Genomic DNA, 19,031 nt, shown 5'->3' with positions numbered 1-19,031 from the left:
AAAAGCCTTGAATTAAAGTCAACGATATCTGTAAAAATAATACTAGCATCGTCCATGGTTTCTTTCTTTCATTAAACCAAATGAAACCAAAGAAAAATCTGGGAAAATGGGATATGAATGTTCTGATTTGACAAAAGCCTGTTTCTTGACTCATTCATTCATTCATTTTCTGTTCAGGGTCATGGTACTGCCCACACTGTAAACCTGAATACGTTAGCAGAACTTCACTGTCAGAAGTATGCCTACACTTTTCCTTTATGTGTAATACAGGGGTGTTCAAAGTCTGTAAGTTTGAATTGGCCCCGGCATTACTTTTAAGAACACATCGTTAGTGACCTGCTGGCACTTGGCAGTTTTTCTTTTCACGTGACGGTGGTAGCAATGTGCTAATGTATAGGATATTGCACCACTGTGCTAATGAACTAAGCTAAACCTTAATGGCAATCATTTCTCTGGACCAGCAAATGAATTTAAGAATGACATTTGGTGATGGCTATATTTTGTATTTAGCTGGTTATGTATTCATTCATTCATTATCTGTAAGCGCTTATCCACTTCAAGGTCGCGGTGGGCCCAGAGCCTACCAGAAATCATTGGGCGCAAGGCGGGAATACACCCAGAAGGGGGCGCCAGTCCTTCACAGGGCAACACACACACACACTCACACATTCACACCTACGGACACTTTTTTTGAGTCGCCAATCCACCTACCAACGTGTATATTTGGACTGTGGGAGGAAACCGGAGCACCCGGAGGAAACCCACGCAGACACAGAGAGAACGCACCACACTCCTCACTGACAGTCACTCGGAGGAAACCCACGCAGACACAGGGAGAACACACCACACTCCTCACAGACAGTCACCCGGAGCGGGAATTGAACCCACAACCTCCAGGTCCCTGGAGCTGTGTGACTACGACACCTACCTGCTGCGCCACCATGAGAGGTCATTTTCACCATATACATTTGAGAGCGCTTTGCCTCCATAAGCTAGTTCTGTTTTGGGTTTTTTTTTCACCATGTTACAATGACTATGATTATATTTGAGCAGACAGGTCATCTTCATCCTTATTTCACAGGATGTCTGAAAAGAAAAAGCAAAGTGATTTAAAACCCAGTGTTAACAGAAAAACTCAGTTAACAATAATCGCATAATGGCCATTCAAGTCTTAACCGAATTCAGACCTTTTAAACGATTAAGAGCATTAAAAGAATTCAGTGCCAAGCCATAAATATCCAGACAAGTACATTAACAGTAAAAAGGCCTTCATGGCTCCTGACAGTGGAGAGTTTTCATTCACTCAGTGCACATCCTTCTTAAAACACTGTAAAACTCTAATGTGGTCTCTGGAGCCAAAAGGCTGCAAAGGATAGACTGCTTAGTCTGGGAAAATGACCTTTGTGGGCAAGTAGTCGAGGCTTGGCTTTATGGTAGCTTTGGGCATAGTAGCTGTATGTAAGCAGCATGTACTCTGTGCAATCCTGCAGCATCCCACAGAGCAAAAACGTGCAGAGAAACATTGGCCCACTCCAGATGTCTTCTGAATTCCCACATTTGCCACACCTCATTGTTTCAGCCTGCACATACATACCAGCCAACTGGAACAAAGAGCATTTGCATACACCAGTATAGCAGCTATTTTAATTCTAAGGGTGAGAAAAGTGTTATAACGGTTTAACATGTCCTAGTCAATTCCACTGGAGCGTCTGTTTGACTGTAGGTCACCTATCTAACCACCAGAGGTTGCACATCCTGGATTCCAATCACTGTATTAGTCAAGCCAACCTCCGTGAGCCAAGCAGATAAATCACAACCTGGGGAAACTAAACCCGTAAAAGGGGACATAATATGAAAAAAGAAAAAGCAAATCACTTGCTCAGTGCATGTAGTCATTACTTTGAGTATCTGGGGCCTACCGACCCTCAACCAAGGCAGGTGTGAATTGTCTAAAAAAAAAAAAAACCCATAAACACATTGAATAAAATGAGTCATTCGGATATTATACTAAGTCAAACATCACATGCAGAACCTTTAGGATTGTCCCACCCCCTCATCTGAGTCTCAGAACCCAGCTTTTCTGAACAGGACTGTTTACACAGGAGTTAGATCCTTGTGGTATTTTGAGCAAATAATGTCACAGATGTTACAGTTGTTAAGACCCCAGGACTGTGATCAGATGTGGAAAAGGGCACTTTCCCCCCGAAAGTGAAGATATGTCCAGGTGGAAACACAGTAAAAAGTGGGCACTAAAGCATGGACAAAACATTAAACAAACATAAACAAAACAATCAATAAATCAAACTAACAAACAATGCATTAAAACAATGACACAGCGATGTGGCTTTACACAGTTACACAGAGATGTGAAGGTTCACCATAAAAATACTTACAACGAATATGGAACAGTTTAAGTACAACTCCAATCATCTCTCCCTCTGATCTTAGGTTTGCAAAGCTCACTGCTGCCCCTAGTGGTTGGGATCCATCGGTACATGGAATGTTTTGTACGTGGAGGTTAGATAGAGAGGTCAGGCATTAGTGAGGTCAAACGCTGATGATGAATGATTGGTTTTGAAACACCAAAGTCACCTCTGCTCAACTGAGAGGTATTGGATGATGTTACATCATTCCAGATAACACAGCTACTGCTTGACATTGCACAGGGTGACTTTAAGCTCGTGTGAAGCTGCTCCAGATCTTCTTATTTAATTGTATACTTTTTGTGAAGCGATCCTACAAGCTGTGTGTGTTGAACTGAACTCAGCTGAGGTGTGTGTTCACCTCGAGCGAATCTGTAGCTGAATTTAGAACTGAGTGAATAGTTTTATTTTATAAACTTGTCCCATGCCGTGGAGTTCTTAGAAGATCCCTGCCGTGAAGATCAAGTAAGAAGCAGCATCCCACACTTTATCACATGCGGTTTTATCAAGTCTCACCATTACTTCCCCACACGCAAGGGGTGGAAAGGTCAAAACCTCTCCAGATGGCTGACACTTGCAAAAACCAGAGCTCCTTTCTTGATGAGATAATGTCATCTGCGCTAATCTAATCACATTCAGAACCCCGGAAATACATTTCTGGTGGAGAACAACATTCTTTCTGTGTTTTCTGAAAAAGGTTTAATGGGTCCTCGAGGAATGACGTTCGTGTTTAAGCCATTTCTGCAGTGGTCAGGTTGGCTGCCGTTTCTGCTGTTTCCTCCTGTTGTCTGTTAATAGTGTGATGTTGCACTGATGTGGTACGTGTGTTTGAACGTGTTCAAACAAAGACAAACATTCCTTGATGCTTCTTTAGATGGATTCAGAAACACTCATGAATAAGAACACAGGAATATGATGAACATATACAGTTTGATTGCGTTTAAACAAAACAAAGAGAGTCTGGGACTCCCCCAAACTCCATTCGGAGTAAATTCTCCTGTTCACAACTAATAATAATAATAAAAATAATTAATTCATTCTCTGTGATCCTTATCCAGTTCCGGGTCGCGGTGGGTCCAGAGCCTACCTGGAATCATTGGGTGCAAGGCAGGAACACACACTGGAGGGGGCGCCAGTCCTTCACAGGGCAACACACACACTCACACACTCACACCTACAGACACATTTGAGTCGCCAATCCACCTACCAACGTGTGTTTTTGGACTGTGGGAGGAAACTGGAGCACCCGGAGGAAACCCACACAGACACAGAGAGAACACACCACACTCCTCACAGACAGTCACCCGGAGGAAACCCACACGGACACAGGGAGAACACACCACACTCCTCACAGACAGTCACCTGGAGGAAACCCACACGGACACAGGGAGAACACACCACACTCCTCAGAGACAGTCACCCGGAGGTAACCCACACAGACGCAAAGAGAACACACCACACTCCTCACAGACAGTCACCTGGAGGAAACCCACACGGACACAGGGAGAACACACCACACTCCTCACAGACAGTCACCTGGAGGAAACCCACACGGACACAGAGAGAACACACCACACTCCTCACAGACAGTCACCCGGAGGAAACCCACACGGACACAGGGAGAACACACCACACTCCTCACAGACAGTCACCTGGAGGAAACCCATGCAGACACAGGGAGAACACACCACACTCCTCACAGACAGTCACCTGGAGGAAACCCATGCAGAAACAGAGAGAACACACCACACTCCTCACAGACAGTCACCCAGAGGAAACCCACGCAGATACAGGGAGAACACACCACACTCCTCACAGACAGTCACCCGGAGCGGGAATCGAACCCACAACCTCCAGGTCCACCGCTCCACCGTGCCGCCCTAATAATAATAATAATAATAATAATAATAATAAACAGTGCCTCCAACAGTTTGGAAAGACCTGTGCATTGTTTTTACAGTGATAAAAAAACATGGAGCACACAGAGTGAACATGCCAATGCAGGGACTCCTCTATCAGCAGACTCTCACAGGATAGAAATAAATAAATAACGTCAGCAGATTTTCATCCCACCAATGGGACAGGTTCAGAGATGAATATATTCCTTCTGAAATGAACAGTTTCCAATGCCCACTTCTCTTTGTACAGAACGATTTAGAAAATGGCGCTTTAGATTTTGGAGATGAGGTTAAACTGCCTTTGACAACATGCAAAGCAGCCTTTGAAGAGGTCAAACTCACTGCCAGCTGAGCGATGATGTCATTGTTGTCAGAGCATTTTACAAGCATTTTACAAGCTCTGAGATTGGAGCACAAGAATTGAAGAGATTTCTGGGTTTTTCCTCCTGTTAATGTCTTGTTGTTTGTCCCTAATAAACTGCATTAAGTTCCAGACCACAAACCATCAACTAAGTACCACTGGACAGTACTACACCACTATATGTGTGCACCCAGCAAGTCGTTCCCTGTATGTGAACCATACTGGGTGAAATAAAATGATTCATAATATGAGTCTGAAACCCTAGTCCTGGACACTCTCACTCTCTCTCTCTCTCTCTCTCTCTCTCTCTCTCTCTCTCTCTCTCTCTCTCTCTCTCTCTCTCTTGCTGTCTTCCCTCCTCTGGTGGAATGTGGTACTGTGTTCATTTGGCTCACAAACGCACTGCAGCTGTTCGTCCTGGTGCTGGGATAAGTGTTAACATGACCTTCCAGATGGAGCTTGGTTGGGGTTCATTACACATCCCCCCTTCAATTTCAGGATAATTCATTTTTTCTTGTCTATTTTTAATGGAGTCAGAGGGAATTTGGTGTTTAGATATGCGTTCATTACGTGCTCCTTTAAATATCTCAAGTGCCCACCAATTTGTGGCTAAGTCTCAACGTCAAAGCCAAAGAACCCAAGAAAGGATTATCTAAAAGGTTCTAACAGGCCTTTGTCAGGGACTCGTGTGCCATACTCTGCCCCTAGCACAGATTTTAACCTAAAGCCGGACACCCTTTCCCCCCTATATTTATTCTCCGATCCCAGCTATAAGGTGTATAAGGAAAATTGCTGTGAGTATTTGATGACATTCAGCCACACAAGCATTAGGGATGCCAGATGCTGATGTGGGTTGCTACGTCCTGCATCACAAACCCCACACCAGCTCATCACAGGATATTGGATTTGGCTCCATCACGCCACAGAACGCCTCTGGTGCACTCATAGCATTTAGAATGGTGATATAAGGCTCATGTGCAGCTGCTCCAGAATATCTTACAGCACTAAAGATCTATTCATCGTAGTTTACGTGTAAGTGATCAACTATCATGGCGTTAATCATCAAAACAAATCCCTACATCCCATCTTCCTATTAAGAGAAGGCAATGACTAATTTGGGATTTATTGGGAAACAATTGTTAAATGTGAGTGAGTGATTGAGTGATTGAGTAAGTGAGTGAGTGGGTTAGTGAGTGAGTGAGTGAGTGAGTGAGTGGGTTAGTGAGTGAGTGAGTTAGTGAGTGAGTGAGTGAGTGAGTGAGTGGGTTAGTGAGTGAGTGAGTTAGTGAGTGAGTGAGTGAGTGTGTGAGTTAGTGAGTGAGTGATTGAGTGAGTGAGTGAGTGAGTTAGTGAGTGAGGTAGTGAGTGAGTGAGAGAGTGAGTGAGTGAGTTAGTTAGTGAGTGAGTGATTGAGTAAGTGAGTGAGTGGGTTAGTGAGTGAGTGATTGAGTGATTGAGTAAGTGAGTGAGTGAGTGAGTTAGTTAGTGAGTGAGTGATTGAGTAAGTGAGTGAGTGGGTTAGTGAGTGAGTGATTGAGTGATTGAGTAAGTGAGTGAGTGGGTTAGTGAGTGAGTGAGTGAGTGAGTTAGTTAGTGATTGAGTGAGTGAGTGAGTGAGTGTGTGAGTGAGTGTGTGAGTGAGTGGGTTAGTGAGTGAGTGTGTTAGTGAGTGAGTGAGTGAGTTAGTGAGTTAGTGAGTGAGTGATTGAGTGAGTGAGTGTGTGAGTTAGTGAGTGAGTGAGTGAGTGAGTGAGTGAGTGAGTGGGTTAGTGAGTGGGTTAGTGAGTGAGTGAGTGAGTGAGTGAGTGAGTGAGTTAGTGAGTGAGTGAGTGAGTGAGTGAGTGAGTGAGTGAGTGAGTGAGTGAGTGAGTGAGTGAGTGAGTGGGTGAGTGGGTGGGTGAGTGAGTGAGTGAGTGAGTGGGTGGGTGAGTGAGTGAGTGAGTGAGTGGGTGAGTGAGTGGGTGAGTGAGCGAGTGAGTGAGTGAGTGTGTGAGTGGGTTAGTGAGTGAGTGAGTGAGTGGGTGGGTGAGTGAGTGGGTGAGTGAGTGGGTGAGTGGGTGGGTGAGTGGGTGGGTGAGTGGGTGAGTGGGTGGGTGAGTGAGTGAGTGAGTGGGTGAGTGGGTGGGTGAGTGGGTGAGTGAGTGAGTGAGTAAGTTAGTGAGTGAGTGAGTGAGTGAGTGGGTGAGTGGGTGAGTGAGTGAGTGAGTGTGCTAGGGTTACGAACAAATCTCCAAAACAAATTAAGTAAAAACAACAGGCATCTTTTTTGATTAAGGTCTAAATCATTAATTTCTCAATGAAAAGGTAGAAGACCTTGATAATTGCTGCAAATGCGATGAATTTTTCTCCGAAGTTAGGCTGAATTCCCAATCTATCCATTTATATTAGATATACATGTGTAGATTCCTTACCTTACATTATGTCCAGGGCTTTTCCTAATCATGGTTAAGTAGTTTAATTTTCTAAGTTCCAGTCCTTGGGAATGACTCCTAACACTACATCAGCAAACCTCTATGTCTTACTCAAAACACTGTGTGTGTATATAGCCATGTCTGATCTGCACAAATCAAATGTACAGTATATCAGAGAGCGATGTGTGTACAGCTTTGAAAAAACACAGTGAGCAGTGTACATTAGTATATTACTGAATGAGATGCATATTTAGCGCCATATGTAAATATGCTTTGGTAATTTTTGTGGGCCCCAGTAAGAGGCTGGGGGAGGGATTTCCAATTCCATTAAAAGCAATATGTCAGTCATTTAACCCAACATTGTGCTGGACTCTTGAGTAAAAAAAGCCCCATGAATCATTTTAGAGCGGCTTTGATCTTCTCTGTGGGATCCTTTATGTCTCGGAGTCTGTGTCGCAGATGCTCTCCTTCTGTTCGAAAGCAGCTTTCAATTTCTCTATTAAAGCAGCGATTTGGAGATAAAGACAACCTGAAAATAAAGGTTGTGATCCATTTCAGGCTTTTCACTTCGCAATCTCTGAAACAAAGGCCATTACAGCAGATCCTTAGCCTTCTGAGTGGTTTTAATGATGTACCTTTGCATGCATTTGAATAAACGCATGGATTTTGAACAAAAAATAGCGCCCTCTTTATTTTCTTTTTTATAAAAATGCAGAATAAAGTGATACTCACTGCAAATGCTATTATAATAAAAACACCCGCCTGTTGAGAATATTCAACTCAGTGAGCTGCAGTCAGGAGAGAGGCAGGTGAGTCAGTGATGAACAAAGTAACCCATGTATTTCTCCAGAAGGAGAAGCGCATGCATTTCATTTATAGATAAAGAAAAGCCTGGGCAGGGTTTATTTTATGTTTCAACACTTGTGTTTAAGTAAATATCTGAATTGTTTTTGACAAATGGCAGTTAGGGGCTCAGATGTGAGTCAGAGCTGTTATTTTTAGCTGTAATTTTAACAGGCTCTTATTGGTCCATCCTACAGCGTTCTACCAAGTGATAATTAAAATCAGGCATAGATTTTATACACAGACTGCACCAAAACACACAGAAAACTGGGGAAAACAACCTGAATCTAGTAGGATATGCATGCGTCAAGAAATATGACATTAAACAGGAAACATCCAGTGACTAATAATCGGTTACTGAGAGTTTAATAGCTTCATCTGTTTGGGGTTCATCTATGGCTCTGTCTGCCCAGTGCCTCCCCTCTCTTCTGCCTCTGCCAGGTTCAACTCCGCTACAGGTGCAGAATAAATGTACCCAGTGTTCCCAGCGTTTCTGTTCGTTCATTAATTATTGTGTATTAACACATTGTAATGAGTGGCTAGTGTTTATAAACTGTATATGAAATAATAATAATAATAAAAAACTATATAAAATGAAAGCAACAAAACTGGAGATAAAAGGTTGGTTTGTTCCCTGAAGACATAGAGAAACATATATAACAGACCATTTTACTTTTCTTTTCCATAAACAAGAAACGTTTCAAACTCCGGAGCCACAGACCTGAGAACAATGGCCATTCTCTGATACCCAAAGTCATGGTTTATCACTCGGTGGTCACTCAGGACTGATAGGATTCAAACAGCCAGCTCCCACTGTTTACGTTTGTCAGTGGCTTTCCTGCTTTTCTTTCCTTTTCAGTGGGATATGATTTGGTGGTTGGCCCTCACCCCTATGACAACACTGACCCCTGAACCCTGAGGTCTGATGCCGGCCTTATCTGGACCATATGGGTCTCTGGAGCCATGGGAAAGATAAGGCAGCTCTTTGCTGGGGGACCAGACTGTTTGGTGCTTTTCCTGGTTTGAAACCTGTTGCCAAATCTGTGCATCTTAAAAACCTTCACGCACTTAGAGGAGCCACTATTCCTAATGTAGGACTTGCCATCATTTGTTGCAGTAACAGCCTCTAATCTTCTGGAAAGGACTTACGGATTTGATTGCATTCAATCACAAGAACGTTAGGGAGGTCAGGTAGTGGGTTTGGAGGATTAGATCAGGATCAAAAACACCACTCCAACTCATCCCACATGTACTTCCATTAGAATCCTCCAGAGAATCGGTTCCACTACTCTGCAATAGGGGCGGAGCCAGGGGGTGGCCAATGGTGGTCAAGGCCTCCATAAATTAACCGTTGGCCCCCCTGGACCCCCCAAATTGCCGGCAACTTTTTTGCAGAACCATTTCCGTAGGGCCACAGTTTAACAGCGCACCTCAAACATGTAGTTCTCTGAAGAAATAGATGGTGGCGCTGTACTCAATGCCTGTATCAGTAAATGAGTGAATGATCAAGAAACACTACTAGATCCACAGCAACTTCACATACAAAAAAAATAAGGTATCATTTTCTGTGCCACCCCTGTGTGAGTAATGCTCTCACACACCTATGAAAATCGTGGGGCTCCATTTTGAGGCTGCTGATTGGCTAAATGTATGTTGCTGCATGTAATTTTCCTCTCAAAAACAGTTTTTGACAGGCTTTGCTCTGGTCTGGTGACACCTGATACTTCGCCCACTGCAGAAGAACAGAAATGAAAAGAAAGGTCAATATGTTTTTTTCAAATTATACATTGTTTTACATTTATAACATTCTCATATAGAAAATTAAAGGATGTAATGTGAATGTGTTGGTTTAACACTTTCGAAACCTCTCCTCTTGGCAGTCCAGTATCATCTGAGGTCCTCATCTAATACCTAACATTATAAATACTTCATTATGTTAAATCAAGTGTGCTGCTGATTTACCAAATTCATACAATGAAGGGGAATATTTGGAAACAAACTTTGTTCTTCACACAATCTCACTACACATCTACTATAGTTTACAAAAAACACATCCTTTTACTTTGACTGTATTTGTGTTTATGTATTTACTGTAATTATATATTAATTTATACGGGCACCATGCTTACTGAGAAAATACATTATTCATTCATTATCTGTAACCCTTATCCAGTTCAGGGTCGCGGTGGGTCCGGAGACTACCTGGAATCATTGAGCGCAAGGCGGGAATACACCCTGGAGGGGGCGCCAGTCCTTCACAGGGCAACACACACACTCACACACATTCACACTTACACTTTTGAGTCACCAATCCACCTACCAACGTGTGTTTTTGGACCGTGGGAGGAAACCGGAGCACCCGGAGGAAACCCACTCAGACACAGAGAGAACACACTACACTCCTCACAGACAGTCACGCGGAGGAAACCCACGCAGACACAGGGAGAACACACCACACTCCTCACAGACAGTCACCCGGAGGAAACCCACGCAGACACAGAGAGAACACACCACACTCCTCACAGACAGTCACCCGGAGGAAACCCACTCAGACACAGAGAGAACACACTACACTCCTCACAGACAGTCACGCGGAGGAAACCCACGCAGACACAGGAAGAACACACCACACTCCTCACAGACAGTCACCCGGAGGAAACCCACGCAGACACAGAGAGAACACACCACACTCCTCACAGACAGTCACCCGGAGGAAACCCACGCAGACACAGGAAGAACACACCGCACTCCTCACAGACAGTCACCCGGAGGAAACCCACGCAGACACAGAGAGAACACACCACACTCCTCACAGACAGTCACCTGGAGGAAACCCACGAAGACACAGGGAGAACACACCACACTCCTCACAGACAGTCACCCGGAGGAAACCCACGCAGACACAGAGAGAACACACCACACTCCTCACAGACAGTCACCCGGAGGAAACCCACGCAGACACAGGGAGAACACACCACACTCCTCACAGACAGTCACCCGGAGGAAACCCACGCAGACACAGAGAGAACACACCACACTCCTCACAGACAGTCACCCGGAGAAAACCCACGCAGACACAGGGAGAACACACCACACTCCTCACAGACAGTCACCCGGAGGAAACCCACGCAGACACAGAGAGAACACACCACACTCCTCACAGACAGTCAAATCAACAAATATTGAGTTAGGAATCTTGCCCACTGACTCTTTATGGTGTAACATATTGTGTTTATGCTGTATAGTGCAGAGTAACAGATCCACTTAGACACCATGGCCTCGGAACAATTAGCCCAGGCTACCCCTGAGCTACAGAATCCTGCAAACTGATCCCCTGCCAAACACGATGCCAAGGAGCAGCTACAGAATACCCAGCAGGCCCGCACTGGCATGGAAAAATAGGAAGTGGGCTGACATCTGAGACTTTGTTCCCTGGCATCTCCATCTCATTTAAAGCGAAAAGTATTTGAGCTGTTCAGAGTTTAGTGATTCTATTTGGGGCATTGACAAGTTCCGTGGCACATTGTGGAAACGTTGTAACTGAGAATGGACATAACCTCACACCCACGTCAAGTGCAAGGCTCTCAAAACATTCATGCTCTTTCCCCGTATGGTACACCACACGCATAATCTATGACAATGACTGATATTTCAATTAATCAGTTATTTGAATTCAGTGGCAGAGTTTGTTCTAGGGTCCAGAGTCCTGGGATCAGGTGTTAGACCCTTGTCTCAAGTCATGTGTGTTCTCCCATGTCTATGTGGGTTCTCTGGATCACTCTCAAGTCCAAACACATATGTGGTAGGTGGCCTGGCTGTGTAAAATTGAGTGAGTGAAAGTGTTTGAGTGACTGGGAGACTGTGGAGGACTACTTCCCTGTCTGGGGTGTGTCCCTGCTCACGTTGGTCTTAAATAGTACTCATGCTGGTCCTTTTGGGCCTCGTATGTCAGCGGGGAACTAGCTGTACATGTGTCCTTTACAAACGGAGATTTTAATTAGAAATCAGGTTCATATTGGCACTTGAGAGTTGCCAAAGCTAAATTTCAGAAAGACTGCTTTTTAAGATCTGAAACAGTAAGTCAAGCTCATTCCGAGAGGGGATCAAACCTGTCATCTGTCAAACTTAAGTCAATAGCCTTCCACATAATGAGTAACTGATTGGTCTGCTCTTGCTGCACCAGAGCCTCTGTCTGGAGCATCAAGTTCCATCAGTATACACCCCATTGTCCCATGTAAAAAGATACTGAGGACTGTTAATGTATTAATGTATTATATTTTGTTTTAGTCTAAACCTGAGAAGGACTAGCGCCCCCTCCAGGGTGTGTTCCTGCCTTGTGCCCTGTGATTCCGGGTAGGGTCCGGACCCACCACAACCCAGAACTGGACAAGTGCTTACAGACATTGAATGAATATATAAATTAATATTTTATTCTACTTTTGAACATAAATGAACATAACCCTAAGTTTGCATGTAAGGTGTATGAATTATTACAGTATAATTATAATTCATTCATTCATTCATTCATTCATTGCCTGTAACCACTTATCCAGTTAAGGGTGGCCGTGGGTCCAGAGCCTAACCAGAACCACTGGGCACAAGGCGGGATCACACCCTGGAGGGGGCGCCAGTCCTTTGCCAGGCGACACACACTCACACATTCACTTACACACACACACCTACGGACGCTTTTGAATCACCAATCCACCTATTGGATATAATGTATGAATATTAGTAAGTATGCGAGTATGTTAGTAGGTGCGTTAGTGCGTGAGTGAGTGAGTGAGTGAGTGAGTGAGCGCATGAGTGAGTGAGTGATCGCATGAGTGCATGAGTCAGTGAGTGAGTGAGTGAGTGCATGAGTGAGTGAGTGAGCGCATGAGTGCATGAGTGAGTGAGTGAGCGCATGTGTGAGTGAGTGAGCGCATGAGTCACTGAGTGAGTGAGTGAGCGCATGAGTGAGTGAGTGAGTGCATGAGTGAGTGACTGACTGACTGAGTGAGCGCATGAGTCAGTGAATGAGTGCATGAGTGAGTGAGTGAGTGAGTAAGCGCATGAGTGAGTGAGTGAGTGAGTGAGTGACTAAGTGAGCGCATAAGTGCATGAGTGAGTGAGTGAGCACATGAGTGCATAAGTGAGTGAGTGAGTGAGCGCATGAGTGAGTGAGTTAGTGAGCGCATGAGTGCATGAGTGAGTAAGTGAGTGAGCGCATGTGTGAGTGAGTGAGTGACTAAGTGAGCGCATGAGTGTATGAGTGAGTGAGTGCATGAGTGAGTGAGTGAGTGAGCACATGAGTGCATAAGTGAGTGAGTGAGTGAGCGCATGAGTGCATGAGTGAGTGAGCGCATGAGTGAGCGCATGAGTGAGTGAGAGAGTGAGCGCATGAGTGAGCACATGAGTGAGTGAGTGTTTGAGCGCACAAGTGCATGAATGAGTGAGTGAGCACATGAGTGCGTGAGTGAGTGAGTGAGCGCATGAGTGAGTGCATGAGTGAGTGAGTGAGTGAATGAGTGACTGAGTGAGTGAGCGCATGAATGAGTGAGTGAGTAAATGAGTGAGCACATGAGTGAGTGAGTGAGTGAGTGAGTGAGTGAGTAAATGAGTGAGCACATGAGTGCATGAGTGAGTGAGTGAGTGAGTGAGTGACTTACAAACCAGGTCATTGACCTGCTTTCCTTCTAAAACAGACTCTTGTCTAATGGAATGGTATTGGAACACATTCACTAAAAAATGATCAATGCCACTGGACCAAATTCCCTTAATTTCCCAGAAGCCTGTGTGTTGTATTTCTAGCAACAACTAGGTCCTAAAATGACAAAGCCCTTGTTTCCTCTCAAACTCAAAAGACCCTTGTATTTTTCACATTCACACAAATGAAGTGGTGTTTTGAGCTGTGTGTCTTTGAGGTGTGAAGTGTTTTTAGTCTAGCTAGCAGCCTTTAGCTTTCCCAGTTAACGAACCCAATTTAATGAGTGGTTCGGTTTGCTCCAGACAAGTGTAGCATTCAGTCACAAGCCCACGGTACAAAAAAAATCAGCTTCTTATTAGACCTGAAGACCAAGAAATGAAACACCTCTGAAGCTGACTCTATCCAGTGATTCCTGTGTTTAGCTCATAGACAGGAGTCCTGAACCCACACAGAAACAAAAACTTGCCACCAGCCCCCACCGAGAGACTCATTAGTCATCAATCATTCAAGCCAGACAAAACACTGCCTCTGTTTACCATCTCTCTCAGGTAACAGATACACAAAGCTGGGAACTGCCTGTTAGCACAGAGTTCTAGCCTCGCACATCAGAGAGACAACCTACAGAGAAAGGCCAGTTCAGTCAGGTGAAGACTGAAGCAAATGAGCTACAGCAAACTGGTCCAAGTGTAGTATCACACTCAATTACACTCAACTTACACACACACACACACACACACACACACACACGGTGCTAGGACTAACATAGCAAATCAACATTTTTTATATTCTGAAACCACCTGGTATGTTTTAATCTGCCATTAGCCATAACTCATTGTTATCATCATATATCTATTTTTATATGAACATCTTCTAGAACAAGTCTAGAATGACATTATCAGATCCCCTCTATTTAAAACAAAACTAAATCATATATTTTTCGTGTCCTAGGATGTACCTTTCAATTAAAACATATTCTCGTGCTGTAAAACGTTTTACCACCACAGCTAAGACTGGACCAGCGAGCTTGTGGAAATGTTTGATATTCGCTTTTCAGCTGGAAGGGCTCAATTATGAAAGTGATTTTACCTATGCTCTATCTTACCCTCCTCCAAAAGTTACATAGTGCAGTTTCTCCAGTGCTGAGCCAAGAATAACAATGACCGAAGCTCTTTTCACCCTTTTACAGGTCAATGGAGCATCACAATAATTCTGAAACTGTAATTGTAAGGCAAATATATGACGTAGTATTCCTTTAAACCAACTTTACAGTCATGCCGCTCGCAGTTAAGAATTTTCTTGATGGGTTTTGACAATTATTACCTGAATTTAAGGCACATAGTCAGAGTTAGCCACTGGATAATGCATTGCCACCCGTGTTTATCGGGAGCATTCCGGGTTTCTGTGAAGGGCTCATTTGCATATGATAGCCTTTGATAAAATCAGTTTTGTAAATGTGAATTTTCATGAGAACAATTAACAATTAATACACTGTGCGGGTTCAAAGCCACAGCATGATAATGTTGGTTATATCTGTATGTTTTACCTGTTCTAATATCTAGGAAATGTACAGATTCTCCTGAGGGACCTGGACCTGTAGGACACACATCGTCCAAAACAAGTGGCCTTCCTTTACATTTTATGACCGAAGGAGCAATCGTTATCATTATTTATTACAACATCAACACTCTGAGGGTGCACTCTGAGTTGACACATGACCTTTAGTTGATCAAACTATGTAAAATGTGTGGTAGAATAAGAGGTGATTAAACATTTCATAGTATCTTTCCATGTGATTTTTGGCCCAATTTAATTTTTGAATTTATTTCATATATATGTGTAAATTAAGAGGTGGTGTCGCAGTCACAGAGCTCCAGGGGCCTGGAGGTTGTAGGTTCGATTCCCGCTCCGGGTGACTGTCTGTGAGAAGTGTGGTGTGTTCTCCCTGTGTCTGCGTGGGTTTCCTCCGGGTGACTGTCTGTGAGGAGTGTGGTGTGTTCTCTCTGTGTCCGCGTGGGTTTCCTCCGGGTGACTGTCTGTGAGGAGTGTGCTGTGTTCTCTCTGTGTCTGCGTGGATTTCCTCCGGGTGACTGTCTGTGAGGAGTGTGGTGTGTTCTCTCTGTGTCTGCGTGGGTTTCCTCCGGGTGACTGTCTGTGAGGAGTGTGCTGTGTTCTCTCTGTGTCTGCGTGGATTTCCTCCGGGTGACTGTCTGTGAGAAGTGTGGTGTGTTCTCTCTGTGTCTGCGTGGATTTCCTCCGGGTGACTGTCTGTGAGAAGTGTGGTGTGTTCTCTCTGTGTCTGCGTGGATTTCCTCCGGGTGACTGTCTGTGAGGAGTGTGGTGTGTTCTCTCTGTGTCTGCGTGGGTTTCCTCCGGGTGACTGTCTGTGAGGAGTGTGGTGTGTTCTCTCTGTGTCTGCGTGGATTTCCTCCGGGTGACTGTCTGTGAGGAGTGTGCTGTGTTCTCTCTGTGTCTGCGTGGATTTCCTCCGGGTGACTGTCTGTGAGAAGTGTGATGTGTTCTCCCTGTGTCTGCGTGGGTTTCCTCCGGGTGACTGTCTGTGAGAAGTGTGGTGTGTTCTCCCTGTGTCTGCGTGGGTTTCCTCCGGGTGACTGTCTGTGAGGAGTGTGGTGTGTTCTCTCTGTGTCCGCGTGGGTTTCCTCCGGGTGACTGTCTGTGAGGAGTGTGATGTGTTCTCCCTGTGTCTGCGTGGGTTTCCTCCGGGTGACTGTCTGTGAGAAGTGTGGTGTGTTCTCCCTGTGTCTGCGTGGGTTTCCTCCGGGTGACTGTCTGTGAGGAGTGTGGTGTGTTCTCTCTGTGTCCGCGTGGGTTTCCTCCGGGTGACTGTCTGTGAGGAGTGTGATGTGTTCTCCCTGTGTCTGCGTGGGTTTCCTCCGGGTGACTGTCTGTGAGGAGTGTGATGTGTTCTCCCTGTGTCTGCGTGGGTTTCCTCCGGGTGACTGTCTGTGAGGAGTGTGATGTGTTCTCCCTGTGTCTGCGTGGATTTCCTCCGGGTGACTGTCTGTGAGGAGTGTGATGTGTTCTCCCTGTGTCTGCGTGGGTTTCCTCCGGGTGACTGTCTGTGAGAAGTGTGGTGTGTTCTCCCTGTGTCTGCGTGGGTTTCCTCCGGGTGACTGTCTGTGAGGAGTGTGGTGTGTTCTCTCTGTGTCCGCGTGGGTTTCCTCCGGGTGACTGTCTGTGAGGAGTGTGCTGTGTTCTCTCTGTGTCTGCGTGGGTTTCCTCCGGGTGACTGTCTGTGAGGAGTGTGGTGTGTTTTCCCTGTGTCTGCGTGGGTTTCCTCCGGGTGACTGTCTGTGAGGAGTGTGGTGTGTTCTCCCTGTGTCCGTGTGGGTTTCCTTCGGGTGCTCCGGTTTCCTCCCACAGTCCAAAAACACACATTGCAGGTGGATTGGCAACTCAAAAGTGTCCGTAGGTGTGAGTGTGTGTCTGTGTTGCCCTGTGAAGAACTGGCGCCCCCTCCAGGGTGTATTCCCGCCTTGCACCCTATGATTCCAGGTAGGCTCTGAACCCACCGCGACCCTGAATTGGATAAGGGCTACAGATAATGAATGAATAAATGTAAATTAAGAAGGTTTTTGGACACGCATGTTTTGAATTGGACAGCGACAAATAGTATAATAACTCACTCTTCACCAACATGGATAAAGGTGAAGATTTCATAGGTATCACCAGTAACCTCGGTTTCACCCATCTGACCTGCCCTATTAATCACACCAGAGGACGGGAATCATCTGTATCTGGTGCGGAGGATTAAGATTAAAGCTAAGCAACTGAAGATGGTAAATATTTGGACTGGCAATCACTGTTTTAAACCTATTTTCCTTCATTACTTGTGCCTTTCCTTCATTACAAATGCACATCAGCCCTGGGGTCACTCCAGTGATGGCGAAGATGAGGAACATGTGGAACATATGGACATCTCCCAATGCAGATTTCCTGCATGTCTGTGCAGTCTCAGTCCTTTCCCAGAAGCAGGAATATGTTACACATGTGTGGAGCTGATCTGGCCATTTGAGAATGAGTGCGTTTCTATAATCACGATAATCAGATAACAGAAAATCAGTTTTGGGCAATAATCAGGTCAAAAAGCTTATAAGCACTTTAGTAATCTGCTATTGGTAATGAGTCTACATGAGTCTCTCAGTAATCCGATATTTTGAAATCAGATTTAGGCTTTAATTTGATCTAAGAAATCTGACTACGCTTCAATGGTGGTGGTAATGATGTTTTTGGTTTGTGTGTAAACACACTCAGTGTATCGTGGTCTAATGAAGTAAGTGACATAACAGCATTCAGAAACTGTCAAGGAGAGGTCTGCAGTTTAACCCAACAATCTGATTCAGGCACTTAGTAAACAACGCATCATTTTGGGGGTCTTGAAATGGAGGTATTAGAGGCTCTTAAAAAGCATTTGGAAATATCTTACCAAGAGGGTTCCAACCTAAACATGCAATTTGTTGGTTGAACACAACTAGAGAAACAACAACAATATATAATATCACTGTTAGTAATACTGATATATTTACTTCCATTACTGCATGTATTATCAGTCAAATGTAATATATTTGCCAGTTCCTATTACTAAATAATTAATGGTAAGAGAACTGGGAGACGATGATTGTTGTACTGTGTTATCACTTTTTGTATTTCCTCCAGAAATAATGTCTGTAATCAGGAGTGTAAAGGATTAAATGGATGTCAATTGCTGGTATATACAATTCTTACAATTTAAGCCATGGTAAAAAGACTTAAACACTTTTCCAAATGGTCAAAAATTTATATGAAGAGGTTATATTGTTGTTGTTATTGTTGTTGTTATTAGAATAGTCGCCCTGGTTTGTCCACATTAGCCTCGAGTAAACACTGGAGATTCGGCTTGTGGTGATGATGTCATCATTCCTGAAGTGATGTCTCCCTCTAGTGGTTATTTTCCATTTTTACTACGTCTTGTTCGCCAAAGTACTGCACTTCATTTGACTTTGTAGAAAATAAGCAAGAAAGTGTTTGCAGAAAGTTATAAATTTAATATATTTTTGAGAACATATAATATTATATAAAAGTTGTATATATTTATTTTTTTCCCTGTGCTTCCACTTATTTTTCATTGACTTTCCTTGTTTTATCCTAATATAAATCCATTTTTATATTTAAACTCATTATTAATATCTCCTTAAAAATGAATAAACTATTCATTAATTCATTGTCTGTAACCCCTGATCCAGTTCAGGGACCTAGACTTAGGGGTTCCAAACTCACATTGGGTGACTGTCTGTGAGGAGTGTGGTGTGTTCTCTCTGTGTCTGCGTGGGTTTCCTCCAGGTGACTGTCTGTGAGGAGTGTGGTGTGTTCTCCCTGTGTCTGCGCGGGTTTCCTCCGGGTGACTGTCTG

General features: G+C 44.3%; 1 protein-coding gene across 1 annotated transcript in view; it reads left to right on the top strand.

Annotated features, from left to right (window-relative positions):
- The window catches only part of kansl1l (KAT8 regulatory NSL complex subunit 1-like), a 75,781-nt gene that overhangs the window by 6,720 nt on the left and 50,030 nt on the right, over positions 1-19,031 (top strand). The gene's annotated exons all lie outside the window — the stretch shown is intronic.

Source organism: Hoplias malabaricus, chromosome 12, assembly GCF_029633855.1.
Source record: "Hoplias malabaricus isolate fHopMal1 chromosome 12, fHopMal1.hap1, whole genome shotgun sequence".
NCBI lineage: Eukaryota > Metazoa > Chordata > Actinopteri > Characiformes > Erythrinidae > Hoplias > Hoplias malabaricus.
This window is presented reverse-complemented; position numbering and strand designations above follow the sequence as displayed.